The following is a 19,385-nucleotide window of genomic DNA, read 5'->3' as shown; positions in this document are numbered from 1 at the left end:
CTGGTACATAAGGCCCCTAACGCATATTAGTTGAATGAATGAATGAATGAATGAGTGAGTGATTTTAACTTTCATCAAAGTTGATTTGTTTATAGGCCCTTCTTTTCTTGTTTTGTCTGCTCACTTTTATCTTCCCAATCGATCATCAGTATTTCTTACTTTTTTTCTTAAATATGGAGACAGATACGTAAACAAGGAGTAATATCTTTGAAATAGTAAATACACAGAAAAATAAGTTAGTAAATACACAAGAAGAGGAGTTAGTTCTTAATGAAAAAGAACTCAATTTATTCCTGGTTTTGTGGGACTATAATAACTCTCTCCTTAACCTGTGAGTGTAGAAATATGAGGATTCCATTTCCTGCAGTAAAGGCATAAAAAAGCTCAGTTTCCTAAATTTTGAAATTCAGTAACTGAGTTTCTGTGAGGTGATGGTTTCCTATCCCACATATTACATCTCATATAGTATGCGCTCTGGTGCTGCCAGCTCAAGTTCCTGCCTATCTTAAAGCCCAACAATTATCATTTTGTCAGACATAAAAAACACTATGTTGATGTATTAGCAGCCTCTACCAGTGGTGACATTACCCTCAGTTACAAAATCATATGAAATTTGGAAATAGATTGATTGGCACAGGTACAAAGTCAAAAAGTGGTTAAACTTTTTTTTTTTTTTAAAAGAAAGATGACCAGTAAGGGGATTAACCCTTGTCTTGGTGTCATCAGCACCACGCTCTCCCAAGTGAGCTAACCGGCCATCCCAAACCCGCGGCCCTGGTGTCATGAGCACTGTGCTCTCCCAAGTGAGCCATGGGCCGGCCCTAAACTTTTTTTAATGGGATATAAAGTTAAAGTTAGTGGAAAGTTTCCTGAAAGTATTAAAAAGTTTAGAAATTTCTACAATTACAGGTTGAGTATCCCTTATCTAAAATGTTTCAGATTTCAGATTTTGAAATATCTGCATATACATAATGAGATGTAATGGGCATAGGACCCAAGTCTAAATATGAAATTAACTTATATTTCATATATACCTTATACACATAGCCTGAAGATAATTTTATTTTATTTTTTGGCAGCTTTGCCATGATTCAGGACTTGAACCCTGGATATTGGGGTTATCCGCACCATGCTTTAACCACGCTAACTGGCCAGCCACCTTTTTATTTATTTATTTATTTTTTTGAGTCAAGTGCAGTAGTGAGAAGGGAGTCCTAATTTTATATAATACTTTTAATAATATTGTGCATGAAACAAAGTTTGTATATGTTGAACCATCAGAGAAGGCAAAGGTATTAATATCTTAGCTACCTATGTGAACAATATGCTACAATAAGCCATCGTTTTCTTACACTTATTCACATAGCAGTATTTAGTAAAAAATATGAGAAAATATTAATACAGTGAAAAAATAATGCGTTCAGGGTAACTGTGCAGCACAGTAGCATCACCAGAATTCTTGTATCAGTTGCTAAACAATAGCAAAAACAAACAATGGCAAACTTTTCATATTTTTCAGGTGTAGAATTTTCCACTTGTGGCATCATGTGGACACTCAGAAAGTTTCAGATTTTGGAGCATTTCAGATTTCAGATTTTTGGGTTAAGGATGCTCTACCTGCAAATAGTTAAAGCAAATGGGTGAGAAACAATCATGCTATTTAAGGTCTTGATGCAATTATTTCACTTTCAGTGGTTTTTAATGGAATTATTTTAACATAGCACATTAATAAAATTCATAGTTAGAATATTTTACTGTTAATATTTTCTAAAAATACTATTTCCCATTAATAAATGTGACAAAAATGATTTGCCAATTCTCCAGTTATGATTTCATGACATTCACTTACTGGTTTTAATCTTTAAGCAAATCAACGAGGAAACATGATTCACTTAATGAAATTAGTTTTGTAGCAAATTTACAAATGCTAAGCTGAATGTCTTGCATTAAATGCAAGTTGTGTGTGTGTGTGTGTGTGTGTGTACATGTGTGAATGTGTATCTTGATCAGGAATTGAGCTAGACTTTAAATTATATTGTGATTATACCTTTGTTGATCAAGATAATGCATTTTAGATTATAAGTATTTAGTTTTCCTGATTTTTTTTCTGGTTTAACTTTCAGACTGATACTCTTGTTTATTATGATTTCATCCACATTAACACTCTCAACCTCAGAATCAGTAAAGGTAGGGAGAGGAGACATCTACTCATTTGTAGCAGTGAAGATATGTACATAATATTTCGCAAGCACAAATTTCACTATGTACATAGCATTTTCCAAGAAGAAATTCAATGAAGATATGTATATAGTATTTTCCAAGCACATATTTTGGCTTTGTGCTGGGCATATTCCATGAACCATATGCCCAGTACAAAGCCAAAATTTCGTTGAGTGAAGAGATGAGTTACACATTGCTGTAATGGCAGCAGAAAAATCTATGACTCTTCTCTTTGAAGCAGAGTTGACTGTTTCCTCTCTGCTAATGGAAGCGACATTGAGAAAGAAGTGGTCCCAGAGGGAAGGCGCTGATCTGTGTACTGTGCGAATGGCTCCCTCTCAGGTCAGGCTCCCATGCCCATTTTGCTACCTTGCTTTCTGATGAGTGATGATGATTGCTTTATCCTTTGAAATAGACATGACTGACTGTATATATAGAAGGATCTCACCCTGCAAAAATTACTTGCATGTTTGTTCTGTGCAAGTTCATACCTTAGTTCTTGGTTTTAAAGAGGAATCAATGTTCCTTTTGTTCCTGATTTATGATATAGTTCATAAACTGTACATTTTAGAGTTGAAATGGATTTTAGAGGTTTATGTTGTCCAAACTCCTTCACAAATCTGAAATCCCATTTTTAATATCATAATAGATGGTCATCTTATTTTATTGCAAATAGTTGAATTTAAGGTGGATGTGATTTTGTTTTGCTATAGCTAGAGCAATATCAGTGATAATGTATTGCTAGGAAAAGAGGATTATTTTCTCCCAAGGATCAAATTGTTTCTAAGTGATCCTTTATATGTACAATTCCAGCATATGCCATGCATAATTTTGTAGTTCAAGCCTATATATGTATCTATTTAGGGAAAAATATGTTTTAAATGGTGAAATTCATCATCGAGGTTCTGGAGCTAAAAGTTGGGTCTCTCAAATTTAAGCTGAGTGAATCCCCTTGTAAAATATGAAATTAAAGATTATTATTTTATAGACAGGTAACAGGGTGACCAGGGAAAGAATAAACAGTGATGTATTACATAGGAGAAAAATAGAGTGGCATCATCTCATATAAGGGATTTACCCGAAATGATACCTGTGATGTTGGAGAGGAACCTTCCGACTACTTCTCATCTCTCTTGCATAGGTTGAAAGACCTGCATGAGGACTGTCACAAAGGACTCCACACCAAATAAAGCATGAGGGAAGGAGTGCAATGTCAAAAGGAGTGAGAAAAGCATGGTGTTTACTCTGAATCTGCAAATTTAGAACCACCCAAGGGTGAGAAATGCAATGTGTTTCCAAATGTCACTTATGGCAGCACACATTTAGGTACACATTTTTTTTTGTGACCGTGCTCAGCCAGTGAGCGTACCAGCCATCCCTATATAGGATCCGAACCTGCGGCGGGAGTGCTGCTGCTCTCCCAGCACACCGCACTCTCCTGAGTGAGCCACGGGGTCGGCCCTAGGTACACATTTGAAAAATTAGGTTCTGTGTGATACATATATTTTTAACATATGCTTTACCTAGGAACTGTGTTATATAAGTGTTAGCTTACTGAATAAAAGAATACTTTTTGAAAATTTTTAGTCTGATAAGATTTTGGAAGCCAAACTATTACTAACCTGTGTTTTCATGGTGGTAGAGTAAAAGAAATAAAGCCTAGAGAAAACGTTTTCAAAACCATCAAGTAAGCTGTATATATGCACTGAACATTGTCCCTTGCAAAAAATGAAAGCGTGTACATTTTTTAGTTTCCCTTTCTATTGGTTAATTTTATTAATTTTCTTTCTTTCTTTCTTCTTTTGAGAATGTGAAACATTAATATGGTTCCAAAAGTCAGAACTGTACAAAAACGTATTCTCAGGGCAGTAACATTTCCACCCTCTTCCATTGTTTTCCCTGTTATTTCCTCCTCCTTGTGGTTAACAAAATCAGCATCTCAACAGTCTCTTGTTTATTGTCCCTGTGCTTCTTTTGAACAAATAGACAGGTACATGTGTATTTTCTTCTCTCCCCTTCTTTTTAACAAAAGGTAGCATGTTATAGGTGCTCTTTTGAATTTTGCTTTTTTCACTTGACAATACTAAAAATTCCACCACATCAGTTTATAGAGATTTTCTTTTTTTCTTTGTAGTGCATGGAACTCCACTGTGTGCATGTACCACAGTTTCTTCAGCCATTCTCCTATGTATGGGTGCTTAGGTTGTTTCCAATATTTTGCAATTACAAACAGTGCTACAATAAATAACCTTATGCATATATATTTTCATATGTTGAAAGTATTGAATAATTTTTCAGTAAAAGTTATTTTTATCTTTGCATTTTTAATCTTGTAGTAGATTTAAGTATAACATAAAATTAAGTTGTGCCCTTTCAAACTGTGTGACATAAATGTCACAAGTAATCCCATTTTTTATCCTACTCTTACTTTGCTAAAGGACCTTATCATGGAAGAATTGTCATGTGCTGTGGATTGAATGTCCTCCAAAACTCATTGAAGCTTGACCCCCATTGTAACAGTGCTAAGAGAGTTGGAAATCTGATTATGCATTTGAAAGTTGGGGCCTTTAAGAGGTGATTAGATTGTGAGGACTGTGCCCTCATGAGTGAATTGATTCATTCATGGAGTAATGGGCATGGTTCTGAAGGCTTTATGAAGAGAGAAATTGAGAAGGTTAGCTTACTCTTCCTTATGCCATTCTCTCGCCATATGATACCTTGAGTTGCTATACAGTTACCGCCAAGAAGAAGGCCCTCGCAAGATATGTTCCCTGGGCTTTGGACTTCCCAGCCTCCAAACTATAAGAAATAAAATTCAGTTCTTCATAAATTACCCAGTTTTAGGTTTTCTGTTATAACCCACAGAAATGGACTAATACATCATGCTATGCTTGTTTGTTGCTGTCTGGCTGTTATTTTGTTATTATTTGCAGACTGAAAAGAAGAAAAAGGACATGGAGAAGAAGACGGAAGAAAAAGTTCTTGCTGATCGTAGTGAGAAACCATATGCACTAAATTTACTTAATAGTGTGTTTATAAAAAAACACCCAACTGGTTACCTGGAGTTTGAGTTGATTGTGTTCACTTAGGATACTTTTTCTTATATGGGAAACGTGGTTTTCAGTCAGAGAAAAATTAGACTTTTAAAATGGACTACTTCTAGCTTTTTATTTCAGAATCTTTGGGGATGAGCCAGGTGGAGAGGAAATTTCACCACAACTCTGTTCATGAAATACTTAATCTTCCAGCAATCCTATTCCTAAACACATAGAGCAATTCAAAATCTACTAAACAGGCAGAAATTGAAACGGCCCTGTTAACATTTTTCTTGTGTCTTCAGGCAAAATGGTGGTGCCATATTAAAGTTTGCAAAAAATTTCCAAAATAGAAAAAATATGGATTAATACTTGAGTGTAGCTATGTTATAACACAGAGGAACACTAATGTGCAATGTAAGCAAGGAAAAACAAATGGTAAATTTGGGAACTGTAATTGAAAGTTTGTGAAGTAAGAATGATGTAAAGATGAGTGCAAATGGAAGGGAAGTGGTCTCAGGGAGTGTAGAAAACCCATGAGGGTTTCTTCAGTGTTGACCTAGGAAGGCAGACTGTGGGCTGGGAAGATCTGTTTTCTACAATGGCACACTCTCCAGGGAAATAGGAACAATTCATTAGGATTTACTGTAGTCTATGACCCAGTATTGAAGATTTTTGCTATGAAATGCACTCTAATTTTTACCAATCATCTTTCCACAAAGCCTGAAATCCAGTAGAGAGGGAAGATTCTTTTTGTATATTTGATAATCTAGTTATTGAAAAGGTATAAGATTGCCATTTTTGGTGAGCTGATGAAGTAGAGTTCTTGAACGCAAAAACCGAAGTATCCTGGTGATGCCACCTAGACACAGCCACCTTTTCGATTCTGTGAAAAAGCCAGGCTGGTTTACACATTTTTGTTATTAATAAATAATACATTGGCATTAAAATTTTGAAACCCTCTAATATGATGAAGTAGAGTTCTTGAACGCAAAAACCGAAGTATCCTGGTGATGCCACCTAGACACAGTCACCTTTTCGATTCTGTGAAAAAGCCAGGCTGGTTTACACATTTTTGTTATTAATAAATAATACATTGGCATTAAAATTTTGAAACCCTCTAATAATTTTAAATGACAAACTTCTTTTCTTTAAACTTCTTATGTTTGGGTCTCTCTAGAGTTGTTTTCTATTATTTTTATTTACATATTTTTAACTTTTATTATAAATATTTTCAACCATATGTAAAAGTAAAATTGTGTGATGAAATAAACTCCAATGGCCCATCACTCAGCTTCAACAATTTTTTTTCACCTGTTTCCCCATATTCTGCAACTTTGTAGTTGGTGGCAGTATTTTAAAGCAGACCAGACATTACCTACTTATCTCATTTATATCATTTCATGTATACATACTATAAGTTAATTTCATTCTTTTTCAGCTTGTTTCATGTTTCAGCATTTTTTTCTTTTTGGTTACTTTTCATTATATAAAATAATTACATATCCCAAAGTAAAAGTTATCAAGGAAGGGTCTTTCAGAGACATGCCACTAGCTTTCATGCCTGTCTTCTTCATGTGGGTCCCTTGGTCCCTATAGAGGTAAATGATTTATTAATTACATTAGGTTTTAGTTTATCCTACCATTGTTTCTTTTGGAAAAAAAAGGGAATATCTATTTATAGATATTTGCATCTTTTTAATTGTAAAAATAGCAATTTTCGGTAAACACTGTTCTGTACTTTGAGTTTTTCAGTTATCCTTGAGATTCTATTCATAGAAATTTATGTTGATTTTTCTCAACCCTTTTTATTGCTTCAGGGTACTCCACTGTGTGAAGGCAGAGAAGGGGGTGGGAAGGGAAACTTGTGTACTGAATGCTGAATACAAGTCAGTGTAGTTCTATATACCTTCATGGGCTTGTTTTATGTAATCTTCACAATATCTCTTTGACAAAGGGGGTGGGAAGGGAAACTTGTGTACTGAATGCTGAATACAAGTCAGTGTAGTTCTATATGCCTTCATGGGCTTGTTTTATGTAATCTTCACAATATCTCTTTGACGTATTATTGTTATTCCTTTTTCACAGATGTGGAAATAAACTTGGAGGGATTAGGAAACTTTGTGAAGATCCCACAGCTAATAAGAGAGTTGAATGGGTTCATAATCCTGGGACTGAATTAACTCCAAAACCAGTATTCTTTCTTCTGTATAACTAGAGCCAGTGAAACTGGCTGAAAGATGCACCCTTTAGGCAAATTTTGGTGTAGAAGATAGTGGAAAACCAGTTGAAACCCAGCAAATCAGTTGGCATCCCAGGAGACCCAACACAGGAAAATGACACAGCAACCAGGCAACAGGAAGCAAAGCTTCAGGAACCAGACAGGCTGGAGAGTTTTGTTATCAGGGAAATTTGTCTGCCTGGACTACTGCTCTGGGCTTAGGCCCAGGGAAGAGTTTTGGGGCGGGGAAGGAGACTGGCAAGAGCAAGAAGCCCCAGACTGGGACTCAATCTGGGTTCTTTTGTTAGAACCAAGACCATATCAGAAGGCAGCAAGCTACCAAGGAGGCAGAGGGCTGAATCATACTCACTGGGCTGGATTGGAGCTGCTCACATTACTTCTTCCTTGGGTCAATACCAGCTTGGTAGACTGGTGGACAGAGGATTGATGAACAGTCTGACACCTGGCAAGGCTAAGGCTATCAGTGATGTTCCTGCTGACTCTGACTGGTACCTGGCACCTGTTTTCTCTGGGTCATCTAATCTGGGGTCTGAATCCAACCTACTGCTCTGTGGGGATAGGAAGAGCTACTGCAATTGTACTAGTCAGCATTCTCCAAAGAAACAAAACTAGTAGAATACACACACACAATAATAATAATAATAAAAAAGAGATTATTATAAGGAATTAGATCACATGATTATGGAGGCTGGCAAATCCAAAATCTGCAGCATGGGCTACACAGCTGGAGAACCAGGAGAGCCAGTGTTCCAGTTAGAGTCCAAAGGCAGTCTGCTGTAGAACTGGAAGAGCTAACATTGCAGAGGAAGTTCAAAAGCAGTCTGCTGGAGAATTCTCTGTTGCTTGGGGGAGGCTGATCTGTTTGTTCTCCCAAAGCTGTCACCTGATTGAACAAGGCCCACCCACATTATGAAGGGCAATCTATTTTCTTCAAAGTTCACAATTTAAATGTTAATCTTGTCCAAAACACCATTAAAAAAATACCCAGGATAATGTCTGAGCAAATATCTGTATACCCTGTGGCCCCGCCAAGCTGACACATAGAATCAACCATCATAGTGATCTTGGTTGTTAAGTGGATACCATTTGGCAGAATAAAATGAAAAAGGGGTTTAAGGTCAACAAGAAGATGTGGATTTCTAAGTCACAATCCCAGAATTTTTGCATTGAAGGGACATTGAAGATGATTTATTTTAGCTGTTCATTTTGCGGATGAGAAAACCAAGACCCAGGGTGATTAAATGAATTGCCCAAGATTCCATATATATTCATTAACTAACTGAAGTAAAATATCGATTGAGTCTTTTCCATATGCCAGGTGCTGTGCTAAACACTGAGGATTCAGTGGTGACCAAGACAGACACTGTTCTTACCCTGGCGAAGCTTCCCTGAGGAAGAGACACAAGCTGAGATGTGAATAAGTAAGAGTTAATCAGGTGAACGCAGAGAGAGACAGGATGAGGAGATCATGCACAGGGATCCAAGCGTGGGCAGCTGAGGTGGGAGGAACTGAGTGAGTTTGAAGAGCTGAAAGAAATTCAGAATAAATTGAAAGAGGCAAATAAAAGACTCAAAGATGTTGTTTACACTGCATCTTCCTCTAAAGATGGCATTTTTTTCTTTTGCAAAGTGCTTAGCAATCTTTAAGCAATCAGTATTATAGCCTGAAGAGAGCAGCCATCATTACTGCTATTTGGCAGCTGGAAGAATTAAGGCATTGAGCACTCCAATGCCTTGCCCAAGGCCACTGAAAAGTTTAGATTAGAAAACTAGAATTAAAAGTCACAAGGGAAAGCTTGGCTACTCTGAAACGATTGTGGGAAAGGAAATTATTTATTCTGAAAATTGAAATAGTCATCTTGGAACTTTTGGTGAAACCAGAGTGCAAAAATAGGCCTTCTCCCAACCCCTCAGTGCAACAATAGCTTAGCAGTAATTATGATAATGATTGCTTAATTATTTGTGTGCTCATCAGGCTAGGAGTTCCCAGGGCTGAATTCCCATGTTAAACTCCTCAGCTGCTCCTCTGTTATTTTACCTAAGATCATACCATCACCATAATTACATAGTCTCCAGCCATGGGCTCTGAGGTCTGGACCAATCACTCTCTGCAATGTCATTCGTGTGAACACATCTGAAATGACCTGCAGTAGCTATCATGGTAGAAAGTCTCTGCAACTGGTTCACTTGGTGATTTATTGTGGGATGGAAGTTTCCATTAAACAGCTGTCCCTCCCCCTCCTATTTCTCTGATTTACATTTACCTGTGGTTTTTCTAAATGTATTGAAAACATATAACTTTTATCATTCTTTAATTTTTAATAGTCTTATGATTGTCACTTAATTAAGCTTTTATAGAGTCTACTGAAAAAGGAAAAACCCATGCTTATTGGTAAGCTGTTCCATTTTCATCTGTCTAACAAGTCAGAGAAATGAAGAAACAAGGGAAAATGTTTATGTCTTCTGGAAGATGTATAGTGCCTAATGGGCTTGGACTTTGCTCGTCCTGGGAAAAGGAATAATTTTTCAAAACCACAAGATGTGCAGATACATTCAAATGTGCCTCTTGCAGCTAATGTTCCATGTCTGTGATTACTTTGAGTCACTTTTCAGTTTCCATTGATTCATTTTCAAATAGAGTGGGACTCTCTGCTGACTCTGATTGACATAAGTAGAAAGAGGGTGAGCCTTGCAGTGAGGGAGACCTCGATTCAAGTCTTGGTATGAGAGTCTCCTGGCCATATGATTGTTCACATGCTACTTAACTTCTGACCCTATTTTTTTTTTATAATTAAATATAGATAACATTTTCCTCATTGTGGTGTTCCTGTGATTAAATGTGATGGTGTTCCTGTGATTAAAAGCTCTGGCACCACCCTAACATGCCTTGCCAATCCTTCTAACACTTTCCCTGGAAGGTTGCCACTCAAGTCTCAAGCCCGAGAGTAGCTGAAATTTATAAAAATGGGGTGACTTGTTTACTCATTATAATCATATTTAAATACCACACTTTATTTTTTTAGGACTTAGAAAAGCATACCAGAATTATTACAGAAAGGCACCTATATAATCATTTTAATATTCAATACCAGTGCTTTGAAATTATCTCATTTTTTATATTGAAGTCAATTTGGAGATCAGCAAATGGGCCACAATTAAAGGGAATTGAAATGGAACATAACTTATTTAATATTCCATTTAAGGCCAAGAGTCAAGTGCAAGTGAGTTCTCATTTATTTTTACCCAAACCACATTCAGAACTTGATCCGTGTATTTTTGGTTAACTTCTACTATCCATACTTAAAATTCACATACATAAACCTTTCTCTCTTTCACTCTTACTTTTTCAAACAAAACTGATTCAGAATCTTCAGGGTTGTCCTTGTAGAAGTCAAACTGAAATTATTTCCAATGTGAAGTGAGCAGTTCAGATGGCTATTGACATACATAAAAGCAGAATTGAAATGCAATGGTGACAATGACAGGATAATTCTTTATATGCAACAAAACTGATTCAGAATCTTCAGGGTTGTCCTTGTAGAAGTCAAACTGAAATTATTTCCAGTGTGAAGTGAGCAGTTCAGATGGCTATTGACATACATAAAAGCAGAATTGAAATGCAATGGTGACAATGACAGGATAATTCTTTATATGTTTCAGAGCTCTGTGTTATTCAACATGTATTTATATTGCTCTTTACAATGACTCTGTAAAGTTCTTCCACCATTCAAAAAATACCTAACAGGTGAAAGCTGCCAAACTCATATTCTGAGCTTATGTAATCTTGGTTCTAAAACCAGGCAAGATAATATAAGAAAATAAAATTAAAGCCCGTTTCACCTATGAACATAGATGCAAAGATCCTAAATAAAGGCTTTTTAAAAAAAACTTTCCTATGGACATATAACTTACGGTGAAGTGCATATCTTAAGTGTACAGCTTGATGATTTTTTACGTACATGTAAATTCATGTAAACCCAGATCAGAACACAGAACAGTTCCAACACCCAGCAGGTTCTCTTGTACCATCTTCCAGTTAACATCAATGGAACCATACAATATTCTTTTGTGTCTGGCTACTTTTGCTCAACATTAGGTCTATGAGATTCATTCATGTTGCTGCATATAGCAGTAGTTTTTTCATTGCTTGTACTATTGTACTGCATAATGATATCACTATTTATTCATTCTGCTTTGATATACATTTAGGTTATTTTTAGTTTTTGGCTCGTATGAACAAAGCAGCTATAAATACATTTTATAATCACTCATTTCTTTGAGGTGTATACCGATAAATGGAATTGCTAAGCCATAGTGTATGCAGTTTTCTAAAATGCTTCCACCAATTCACATTACAGCTAGTGAGTGAGAGCACATGCAGTTGCTCCACATTGTCACTTCACAATACCTTACTTGGAATTGTCAGTCCTTTTAGTTTTAGCCATTCTGGTAGAGTCATAATAATGTCTCATTTTGATTTTAATCTGTGTTTCTTTAATGATTAATGATGACTAATAATGTCGAACATTTCTAATAGCTCTTTAACCATTTAGATATTCTCTTTTATAAAGTGTTTGTTAAATCTTTGTACATTTACAAAATTGAGTTGTCTATCTTTTTCTTATTGACTTGTAGGAGTATTTTTAAAAAATATATTTGGAATACTTATCGTTTGTCAGACATATGCGCTGGGAATATATTTTTCCAGTCTGTGATTTACTTTTTTACGCTCCTAATCGTGTCTTTTGATGGACAGAAATTCTTAATTATAATAAAGTCCAATTTATCAGTCTTTTTTATGATTAGTGCTTGCAGATCCTGTTTAAGAAATCATTGACTACTTGAGAGTAATGAAAATATTCTCTTATGTTATCTTCTAGAAGTTTCATTATTTTACCTTTCATATTTATGCTCTATGATCCACTTTTTTTTGGTAATAATGTTCCCCAAATTTAATTTATTTATATATACTTCAACTTTAGGTATAATTGACATAAAAATTGTATATACTTAAAGTGTACATGATGATTTAATATGTGTTTACATTGTAAGATGATTACCACAATCAAGCTAATTAACATGTTCATCACCTCACATAGTTACCATTTTGTATGTGTGCGTGTTGTGAGAACATCTGAGATCTACTTTCTTAGCAAATTTCAAGTATACAATACAGTATTATTAACTAAAGTCACCGGGGTGTACATTAAATCTCCAGAACTTATTCATCCTGCTTAACTAAAACTTTGTACATTTTGACCAAAATCTCCCAATTTCCCCCAATCCCCAGCTCCTGGCCGGGGTGTACATTAAATCTCCAGAACTTATTCATCCTGCTTAACTAAAACTTTGTACATTTTGGCCAAAATCTCCCAATTTCCCCCAATCCCCAGCTCCTGGCAACCACTCTTTTACTATTTGTTTCTGTGAGTAACTTTTTTATATTCCACATATAGGTGAAAACATGCAATATTTGTCTTTCTGTGCCTGGTTACATAATGTTCTCCAAGTTTATCCCTGATGTCACAAATGCAGGTTTCCTTCTCTTTTAATGCTGAATAATATTCCATATATAAAAATATATATACTGTGGTATATATATATGTGCCATATGTATACCACATTATTTTACCATTCATTGATAGACACTTTGATTGATTCCACATCTTAGCTATTGTGAATACTGCTGCTGTGAACATGGGCATGGAGATATCTCTTTGAGATACTGATTTCATCTCCTTTGTGTATATACCCAGAAATGGAAATGCTGGCAATAATGTAGAGATAGGGGAATGCTTACACACTGTTGGTGGGACTGTGAATTAGTATAGCCTTTATGGAACACAGTATGGAAGTTTCTCAAACAACTGCAGATAGAACTACCATATAATCTAGCAATCCCACTACTGGATACACACCTAAAGGAATGGAAATCACCATGTCAAAAGAATTCCTCCACTCACATGTTTATTGCAACTCAATTTACAATAGCCAAGATATGGAACCAACCTAAATGTACATCAACGGTTTACTGGATAAGGAAAATGTGGTATATATACACAATGGAATACTACTCAACCATAAAAAAGAATGAAATTCTGCCATTCGCAGCAACATGGATGAGCTTGGAGAAAATTATTGTGAGATAAACCAGGCACAGAAATAGAGATACCACATGTCCTCACTCATAAGTGGGAGCTAATAAATAAATGAAGGAAGGAAGGAAGGAAGGAAGGAAGGAAGGAACGAAGGAAGGAAGGAAAGAAGGAAGGAAGGAACAGCAATCACAACAATACATCGAACTTACAAAAGGAGAGAACAAAACTGTGGTTATTAGAGGTGGGAAAGGGGGAGGGGGAAGAGGGTTAGCAAGAAACTGGTTAATGGACACAAAGAATTGTTACTTTTGTAATGATGAATATACTAATTATCATGATTTGACCATCACATATTGATGGTCAAAGTCATTGTAATAAACTATGGTATTGTTATAAGAAGAGACAGATGGACTAATGGAACAGAAGAGACAGCTCAAAAACCACACCCAATAGAAAAATGGTCAAAGTATATGAGTGGGCATTTTACAGAAGAGGAAACCCAAAAGGCTTATAAGTATTACAGGTAATTCTCTAACTGATAAGAAATAAGGGAAATGAAAATTAAAGAAACAATGGAAGATTTAGTTAAATCAATATACACATGTTCTATGGTCCAGAAATTCTGTCCTGCATATCAATCACAAAGAAATTCTTGCAGAGCCATCAAAGAATTATTTGTTGTGGTGGGGAGTTGGAAGTAGCCTGGTTTTCTGCAAGGTGGAGAGGTTAAATGTGGTGGATGCACACCATGGAATATTGTACATTATTTTACAAAAAGAACAGTTTAAGTGGACACAGAAATATGAACGCAGCTTAGTGAAAAAAAGTATGATACTGAATAAGGTAAAATTATATTGATAATATCAGTTATGGTTATTAAAAATTCTGCATGAAAAGCAGGCATATATTTTACAAGAACATACAGAGAAGAAGATACACTTTAGAGACATTAAAGTGGTTTCCTGGGGGCGTGGATAGTGGGCATGGGATATTAAAAAAGGATATAAATAATGAATTAAAAAAACAGGGACATTTCATGGGCCATGAGATGGTGTGCCATAAACTTGTCAATATATGACAAGCATTATAATGTGCTTGATGGCTGGAAGGCTCTGTGGACACAAAGGTGAATCAGACTCTTTTCAGCTGTGTGAGAAAAGTAAACAAATACATGTAATATAATGTGGCAAGTTTCCCAGATGTCATGAAAACCTTTATGAGGGATACCCCATCTACACAGAGAATGCTTTCTCTAGGAGGTGAGTCTTGAGGTAGTCAGGCTAAGAAAAAAGGAAAGGGTGTTTTAAGCAATAATTATTATTCATCCCTCCATTTTAATTTTGAGAAATCTTAAGGGAAAAAAAACCCCAAACAAAAAAAGGAAACAAAAGCAATAAAGCTCTCAAAAGGTAAAAAGAAAAATATGATAAATATGTGTGTCCTCATTACTTAGAATTGACAATTGTAGCATATCTGCTTCATCATTAAATTGTTTCATTACAAAAAAGCAATACAAAGGTAGATGAACCCACATATACCCACTCCTTAGATTTTGCTGAAATTGCTTCATCTATCCCCTTTGCTTGATCAGTTTTCAATAAATGAAACAAGACCACAGAGCATAGAATTTCCTTTTACTCCAATTCCCATTTCCATTCCCATTGTTTCTTCCCTTCCTGACCAGAAGTAAACATGAATTTATGTCCTTTCAGTCTATTTCAAAAACTGCTTTAAATACATTTGTGCTTCTTTAAGAACAATTTATAGCTCTGCTTTCCAATAGAAATAGAACACAAACCACATATATAAAATTTTAAAATTACAAATACATGTAATATAATGTGGCAAGTTTCCCAGATGTCATGAAAACCTTTATGAGGGATACCCCATCTACACAGAGAATGCTTTCTCTAGGAGGTGAGTCTTGAGGTAGTCAGGCTAAGAAAAAAGGAAAGGGTGTTTTAAGCAATAATTATTATTCATCCCTCCATTTTAATTTTGAGAATCTTAAGGGAAAAAAAACCCCAAACAAAAAAAGGAAACAAAAGCAATAAAGCTCTCAAAAGGTAAAAAGAAAAATATGATAAATATGTGTGTCCTCATTACTTAGAATTGACAATTGTAGCATATCTGCTTCATCATTAAATTGTTTCATTACAAAAAAGCAATACAAAGGTAGATGAACCCACATATACCCACTCCTTAGATTTTGCTGAAATTGCTTCATCTATCCCCTTTGCTTGATCAGTTTTCAATAAATGAAACAAGACCACAGAGCATAGAATTTCCTTTTACTCCAGTTCCCATTTCCATTCCCATTGTTTCTTCCCTTCCTGACCAGAAGTAAACATGAATTTATGTCCTTTCAGTCTATTTCAAAAACTGCTTTAAATACATTTGTGCTTCTTTAAGAACAATTTATAGCTCTGCTTTCCAATAGAAATAGAACACAAACCACATATATAAAATTTTAAAATTAAATATATATAATTAATAATTAAATTTAGAAAGTAAAAAGTACTCACACACTACAGTACAACAATATTATGTTACGTGACAATACATCAAGTAAAATGTAGTATCACTAAGATAATTGTGTTTAATGAAAATACACATTTTACATGGTTTCAGTTTTAAAATTTAAGTTAATTAAAAAAAATAAAAAATTTGGTTTTCTGGGTCACATTAGCTATATTTCAAATGCTCAGTAGCCACAAATAGTGCAGCTGTATAGGTATGTTTTGTATACTTTTTAAGTTTACATAAATTGTGTGCTGTATTTACCTTTTTGCAATTTGCTTTTTGAATTTAACATTATGTTTTGGGATGTATTCATGTAGATATTATATAAAACTCATCCATTTTTCTTAATAGTTATATAATATTCCATTATAGAAATATACTATATTTCATTTATCCAGTCCCCATTTGAATAGACATTTAGATAGTTTCCAGTTTTTGCTATCATAGGTAATAATGCAACCAATTCTGTATATATATTCTAGGGTATATGTGATGGTTAATTTTATGTGTCAACTTGACTGGCCCAAGGGATGTCTAGACAGCTGGAAAAACATGATTTCTGGGTATGTCTGTGAGGGTATTTCTAGAAGGGATAAGCATTTGAATCAGTAGCCTGAGTAAAGACTGTCGTCACCAATGTGAGTGAGCAGCATTCAATCTGTTGCGGGCCTGAATAGAACACAAAGTTGGAGGAAGGGCAAATTGGCTCTCTTCTGGAGCTGGGACATCCATCTTCTCCAGCCCTTGAACGTTGGTGCTCCTGGTTCTTGGGCCTTCAGCCTCAGACTGAATTATACCACTGGCTTCCTGGTTCTCCAGCTTGCAGTTGGCAGATCCTGGAATTTCGTGGCTTTCATAATGAGGTGAGCCAATGCCCATGATAAATCTCCTCTTATATATATCGACATATGTGCTATTGCTTCTGTTTCTTTGGAGAAACCTAACACAGTGTAATACATAGAAAGAGAATTCCTGGGTCAGTTTCAATTTTGTGAGCCATATTATACTAATTAGGAATTCCAATTCTTTCACATCCCATGTATTGTCACACTTAAAAACAATTAGGATTTTCACTTTGGTTTTAATCTTTTTGGCTGGATAATTTAATAAACTACCTTTGAAGGACAAGTCTCAAAAAAATTTTTTTTTTTGTCTTTTTCAGTTTTAATCTTTTTGGCTGGATAATTTAATAAACTACCTTTGAAGGACAAGTCTCAAAAAAAATTTTTTTTTTGTCTTTTTCATGACTGGTAAGGGGATCACAACCCTTGGCTTGGTGTTGCCTGCACAGCGCTCAGCCAGTGAGCGCACTGGCCATCCCTATATAGGATCCGAACCCGCAGCAGGAGTGCCGCACTCTCCCGAGTGCACCACGGGGCCGGCCCTGGGATCACAACCCTTGGCTTGGTGTTGCCTGCACCGCGCTCAGCCAGTGAGCGCATTGGCCATCCCTATATAGGATCCGAACCCGCAGCAGGAGTGCCGCACTCTCCCGAGTGCACCACGGGGCCGGCCCACAAAGTTTTGTAAATATGAACATATACTGAATATATCAACCAAATTTGAAAAACATGCTATTTTAAATGATTCTGAGAGAAACAAGAAATGGATGACAACCACAGGAATCCTTATGTTTAAAAGCACAGGAAAAGTGCATTAAAGGTGCCTCATTCATTTATATTACTATTTGGTAGCATGTAATCAGACAGAACATTAGATAAATAAGAAGGGCTAATGGTTCTGTCTTCCAGTTATAGAACCAACAAGTAATCTACGGTGAATAATAAACAAATGTAGAAAAGAAGAAAAAAAGATACATATGTCTAGAAAAAAATTGTAATCCGATCACACTGAGTTCATACCTGTGAGCATTTTGGTGTATAGCTTTCAGTCTCTTTTGCTTCACAATGCAAAATGTATTGCCCATCAAAGTAATAAAGCCAACATTTTTGGCCCATGCTTCCTTGGCTCTCTGCTTGCCTTTGTAATTCCAGCTTTCCCTCGCCTTGCCAGTTTTCTTTGAGGATAAGGAAAACCACAGGCTGTGCTGTCACACCGCTGCTGCTTGCAGGTCAGCATTCTTCCTTCTGAACGGCCCTGGCATTTTGGCTTGATTCTCCCTATGGTAATCATCACAGCCCATGCTGACTTCTAATTATTTGGTTCGATGTCTTTTGTCCTCATTTAGACATGAAAGCAGAGGCTGCCCTTCACTTTTCCCTCCTTCCCCAACAGCTCCAACGACAGTGCCTCCACACGACGTGTTTATGCAGACATATGTATACAGCATACAGTGTCTTCCACATAAAACACTCTTCCAAAAAAAATACTCGTTAAATGTTTGTTACATGAATAAATGAGCAAGTGTCAGAGATGAGGAAAGGGACAACTTCCATAGCACTTGTTACCTCAGTGCTACCTTTGTTGGGTACTGTAGCTTCTATGGGAAGTTTTGGGACCTCTCCCATAAATTGTTAAAATCCTTATGGGAAGGTACTGTATGCCATCTTGGTATGCATTTATCAAATATTTATTAAGCAAATATTTATGTGTAAGGTATTGTGGTGGGGTGGGGGTGGGGTGAGAAGAAAGACACAAGGAGAATCTATGTAAATAAGACATGGTTTTGGCCCTAGAAGTTTCTAGATAAGTGGGGTTGGGGAAATGTAAGCCTATCTTTCACATTATCTAAGGCCAGGGTAAGGGCTAACATTCAGAGAGCATCTACTATAACACTTTGTTAAAGTACGTATTAGTTTTTAAAAAAATAAGTATTTATTATCTCACGGTTTCTTTTTTTCTCTTTTAAGTGGCTGGCTGGTACAGGGATCTGAACCCTTCACCTTGGTGTGATAACACTGTGCTCTAACCAACTGAGCTCATCAGTCAGCTCATACTATGCTTATTTTACAGCTGAGGAAACTGAAGCTTCAGGTTTATCAATAGTCACTTAAGTCTGACTCCAAGCCCAGCCCTTCCCATTTGGAAACAGCAGGGATTGCAAAAACGTTTGTAGAGTTAGTAAATATTGGAAGCACATGAGCACTGGCTTCCTCATCATTTAAACTGTAGTAAGTTGAGGAAAGAACAGATTAATCCTGGGACATTTCTCTACTCAGTCTCTCAGACGAAAATTTGCTATTATTGTCTGTTGGATGTTTCCTTCAGGCAACAGTGATCTCCTGCCTGGTTTTTGTTTTCTCTTTCTTAACTTTCCCTTTAGGGACAGCTTCCCAGAAGAAGTGACACTTGAATAGGGTTTAGCGG

Source organism: Galeopterus variegatus, unplaced genomic scaffold, assembly GCF_000696425.1.
Source record: "Galeopterus variegatus unplaced genomic scaffold, G_variegatus-3.0.2 Scaffold504, whole genome shotgun sequence".
Taxonomy (NCBI): Eukaryota; Metazoa; Chordata; class Mammalia; order Dermoptera; family Cynocephalidae; genus Galeopterus; species Galeopterus variegatus.
This window is presented reverse-complemented; position numbering follows the sequence as displayed.